This window comes from Poecilia latipinna, unplaced genomic scaffold (genome assembly GCF_001443285.1).
Source record: "Poecilia latipinna isolate Pla-1442-1.1 unplaced genomic scaffold, P_latipinna-1.0 Scaffold1448, whole genome shotgun sequence".
NCBI classification, from domain to species: Eukaryota; Metazoa; Chordata; class Actinopteri; order Cyprinodontiformes; family Poeciliidae; genus Poecilia; species Poecilia latipinna.
Window position 1 is genome coordinate 50917 of NW_015114064.1, and position 5143 is coordinate 56059.

Genomic DNA, 5143 nt, shown 5'->3' on the forward strand with positions numbered 1-5143 from the left:
ACTGACTGGCAGCAACTCATTGCTGATGTCCTTTCTGCTTGGCATTGGCCTCATACACACCTGTATTATCTAGACCAATGGCAGCAGGAGGAAGTGTACAATTTTTGTCTTTTATTGATAAAAAATAAAAGACATTTCTGTCATCCATTAACTGATAAGAAAAACAAGAAAGCAATACACCATAACCCTCTCATGACCAACCCTGACAAATAAACAGAGAAAGCAAAACCCCCGAAGACAGGCCCTTACTCCTATTTACCCAGTTTATAAACTCAGAAACATATCCAGTAGTGAGCTGGTCCATCCCACCCGGAGGCGTTGTTTGGCCAACACTGAGCCGTGGGACCCTCACTGGACACCGCTTGGCTGTTCCTGAACTATCTGCACTCGCCGTCTGGCCACAGGCTTGTTGCAATTGGCAGGCCGTGTGCTCCATGTTCCCTGGCAACTGCCCACTCTTGAGTTCATAGCTTTTGACCTGCATGTTGAGAGGATCGCTTGGCTCTCGCTGAGCCGTATAAACATTGGAGCGTGTTAGCCGAGGGCAGTTTGGCCAGAGCATTAAAACACCTGATGTTCTTAATCTGTCTTGGAGCCAGTTACAGTGACTGTCCTTTGGCAGCGTCAAAACCGTGTTAGACTCCATGTGGGCAGTAATGTAGCATTACCCTGAATTAACATGAGCAAGTAAGTAACAAGTGTTGGCATATATTCTTCGTGAAATCTTTATCGAGTTTTACAAAAGTCTTCGTTTCAGTGCCATTATGCTGTTTATAGTCAAATATGAACTGTTTTGTGTTTTTCTTTCCACAGACAAACAGCTATATTTCTTATTAAGCTTAAAGTTAAACTGGTCTGAAATCACATTATCTTTGCTACTCACAACCAAGGATCAGTGTTATTATTTTAGTACACAACCCCTGAAAATTGTAGGAGCTAGCGGAATAATAAGCAATCTCTCAGAAAAGGTTTTAGTGTGCTTAGGTGAGAGAGAGCTAAACGGGCTGGTCAGAGTATTTCAGAAAATGCTGATTAACCGTATTTTCACGTGGAACAGTTTTCTCAGGTTTACAGAGAATGGAACAAAAAGCGTGGATAAAGATGCAATAAGGACCTGCATATGTATTCCCTGGCTACCTAATTGAAAGTTTTCTGTTGACAGTTCTTCTGAGAAATTGAAGTGTGTTTTTTTGTGGGCATTAGAGTAATAATCCTGGTCAGAACTCAAGCAGAGATTGCAACATTTAACCTGAGTAATTTTCTGAATTTATCCTATCAAACAATGTTTTATTGTCCCAAGTCGACACTCTCACTTACAGAGAAACTGGCCTCACCGCAGAGCACTTTTAAATCCCTCAGCACGGTGCCGGTTTGCTACATCTCTAAGCTGAAACAGAGAAGAGTTTTCCCATTTTCCCCACCCCAAAAAAAAAAATCCAAATTCCAAACTCAGAGTTAAGCTGAAGACTGATTTTCTTCTTAGGTAGGTAATCATTTGGTTATGTAATTAAATCCAAGTTTGGGATTCTTAGTGCCTAAGTAATACTCTTTTTTTTTTAAAGCTTTCTCATGTACGTGATTTTAGACTTGCACACAATGTGAGTAACAAGCCTGAGAACATTGAAAGGGAGAACTGTCAAGAATGATGAAATATTCCCTTTACTGCACATTCTCCCTTTCAAATATGAACATCTTTCGTCTGCTGCTGGTTTGATGCTTGTTACTTGTATGGCCCAACTTGCATTTGCATTTTTCTAAATATTTATTTTTGCGACTTGGCACATTAGAGGCATTTCTACTGCTCTGTTCTGTGGCATTAAGCTTATAATTGTTGCATCTTAAATGGTAAATGATGTGGTAAACAATCAAGATTAGGGTCCTTGGGAGAATAAGCAGCATTTTAGATTTCAGTAAAGCCAATTAAGTTAAATAAAAACTGCACTAAAGTGAATTGTTAATCTTGTTTATCGAGTCAATAAAATATAGATGACTTAAACAGAGTAAGAAAAAGATTTGAACTAGTTAAGGTCTTCCAATAACTTTCCTTCAGTGTAGAACTAATGGTATTATCTTTATTATTTACACTGCTGTTTAAATTAAGTCCAAACCATTTTAGTGTTGTAATCTAATTTATTTCAGCCCATGTTCAATCAATCAGGATCTGTAAATAGCTCTTAAAAAGTTTACTCAGCTTTAACACACTCTGGGTGAACTAACGTTGCTTCTGTATTGGACTGTGTGTGAAGGGTGACTGATAAAATAATGGAAACAAAGCGGTGACTCTGTTCTGTGGGTAACAAACTTTGAATGTCAGCCAGCGTGACGGCCACTGACTCAGGCAGACACAGGGAGGAGGGTGTGAAACGGAGACGGAGCTGGCACCGATCCCTACCTGGTTGAGAGCAGCTGGCGCTCCTCCAGTCAGCGTGCCACCCTGGCTGCCATCTCTCCTCCCAACCCGTGGCTCCGGGCCCCGATTTCACTCACACTGAGGACACGACCAGAAAAACACCCAAATGAGACAAGAGGACGGGGCCGTCACAGTCAGGTCTCTGGATGAGACGCAGCAAGTTGGTGTGAGCGTAATATTCTCCTCATAAATAACCATACTTTATCTCTAAAACAGGTCAAATATTATAGTACTGACTCAATACTAAAGGGAGACGTACAGTCAGAACTGTTCCCTTATTGAAACTCCACAGCTTTTCTTTTATCCTTCACACTTTGCGAAACATCTCAAAGTTTTTAAGCATAAACCTGAGATTGAGTTAAACTTTAATGACGTATCAGACAAGAGCAAGATAAATTTACTGGTTGACATGCTTGTGGCACAGGAAAATGATGTTTGGATTATGTGTTTCTGCTGCTTTTGTAAAGTAATTTTTGAAGTAGTATCCAATTACTAGAGATTCACCAATCAGGGTTTTCCCAGCTGACAGATTTCTGATGGTCTCTAAAGTCTGATATGCTAATTCCACCCAAGGGCTTTTAACCAGAAAAATGGAACTGAAACAGTAATTTCTCTAAACTTTTTACTTTTTACAGTACTTTTACAGGACTTTTTACAGAAAAACAGTAAAATGCTTCAAATAAATTGGTTTTACTTGAAGCACAGTAAAGTGCTTCAATGATAGGTAGTAGGTATGAACTTACAAGAACATTAGAGAATTACAAGAATATTGGCATTTAAGCCTCAAAAACATCCTTGAAGATTCACAGTGACCCTAAGACTCAGATTTTTTATTAATTTCAGAAAAGTGAATCACCGTTTGTGTATAGGCCAATAATAAGCTGAGAACTTGCTTGATAGCAGCTGGGACGAAGATCTGCATCTCCAAATCTGAGGCCATGGACTTGAGATGGAAAAGGGTGGAGTGGCCCTCTTTGGATTGGGGACGAGGTCGTTTTCCTGGTGGAGGAGTTTAAGTATCTTGGCTACTTGTTCATGAATGAAGGAGAAACGGAGCAGGAGACTGACAGGCAGATTGGTGCAGTGACTGCAGAGATGTGAGCGCTGCACTGGTCTGTTGTGGTGAAGAGAGATGAGCTCTAAGTTTACTGGTCAAACTACGTTTCTACCCTTAGTAAGGCAGCAAAAAACAAGGTCAGGAATACAAGTGTTTGAAAAGAGTTTTTTTTTTTATTTTGCTTCTCGAAAGACAAAAAAAAAACATTCCTATGTTTTCTTCTATTGTCCGACTTACTGGCAGCTAAGAAAAATAGGTTAGCAGTTCTGTACTTTTTTTTTTTGCCTTGTAGCCTCATTGTATTCATTTTAAACCTAATAGACCCTGTTTGTTCCATCAATTTATGTACTTATTTTTGTAATTTAATTAATTAGAAGTAAATAGATTGAAACATGAATGAAGATAAAAAAGGAAAAAAAACAAAACAAAGACGACTAAAAGCAAAAAGCAAATACAAGGGATAATGAAGAGGATCTGATTAAATCTTTTATTGCAAACAACTCCACACCGTATAGCCCGAGAAAACAAGTGGAAAAAACAAACAATTACCAGCCACACAATTGAAATAAGGAAGAAAAAAAATTAAGTTATGAGGTGAGCAGAAAAGCTCAAAGTTTAAATGAGATGAGAACAAAAGAAAGATGCAAATTCTCCAACTTCAAGTGATTTGAAACAGTTGTAAATAAAGACTAAAAATACAACCTTGATCTTTCTGCATTAAGAGTCCAAAAAAAATGCAGATTATTTTTATTTTAAATAAAAATCCAGTTTTCCTATCGTTCAATATCCTTTCTAGTTTATCCATTATAAGTTGTAAGTACTTTGAAAAGTAAATGAAATACTGTGGGTCATTGTTATGAGACACTCACAAACGTTACATGCTGAATGTAATGTCAAGATCTGTGATGTGTGGTGCCAATCACTGGCTCGCTTTACTCTTTAGATTTGTGGCGTCTTTATTCAGCGAGCTGCTCTGCGTCGTTCGTGTCTTACAACCGAAATGTTTTGTATATTGTGACAGAAGACAAAAAAAGGGGAGAAACCTTGAGCTTGTGAAGCTTTAATAGTTGCTTCATTTGTTCCTGTTGGTCTTTATTCTATCATGCTTGTAAAAACTTTCTCTGGAGAAACTTGCTTAGATGGCCTTTGGGTTTTTTCCTGGTGACTAGCTTGTTGAAATGTGAAAAGACTATTTTTATTATTTGATTTTTGCACAAACGTAACCTGTTGTGGGGAAAAAAGTGTTTTCATACACAAATAAAAAAAAATACTGACAGAGGAAACATGTTCTAGAAACTCCCTGCATACTTAGATCTGTAAAGCAAGATGTACAAAACAAGATTGAGGGAGTATGAACATAATCTCCATTATAACCATCACCACATCGTATGGATGTCATATTAATCTGTCTCCACACCACTTTTAATTTGTTCAGTTTAGAGTTGCAGGCGCTACATGTAACTTTGATTTTAGACAGTTTTACAAGTGTGTCTTGTTTTCACCACAGCTTATAAATGTTGATGCAAGTAGCAGCCATACTGAAACTTGAAGTCAACCTTAGAAACAATTCAGACTTTCCAAGTAGGAAGTTCAACTGACTGGGAAGTGAGAATTTCAGAGATTTGGATACAAATGTAAAGCCGTCATGTTCAATAAACCAGTTTGAGATGATTCCT

The 5143-nt window shown here is 38.2% G+C and overlaps 1 long non-coding RNA gene across 1 annotated transcript in view; it reads right to left on the minus strand.

The window, feature by feature from the left end:
* Positions 1-2392: 2392 nt before the first annotated feature.
* LOC106962683 (uncharacterized) overlaps positions 2393-5143 on the minus strand; it is a 41835-nt gene continuing 39084 nt past the window's right edge. The window contains exon 2 of the long non-coding RNA XR_001428034.1: positions 2393-2488. This is a non-coding gene — a long non-coding RNA (uncharacterized LOC106962683). The remainder of the gene's footprint in view (positions 2489-5143) is intronic.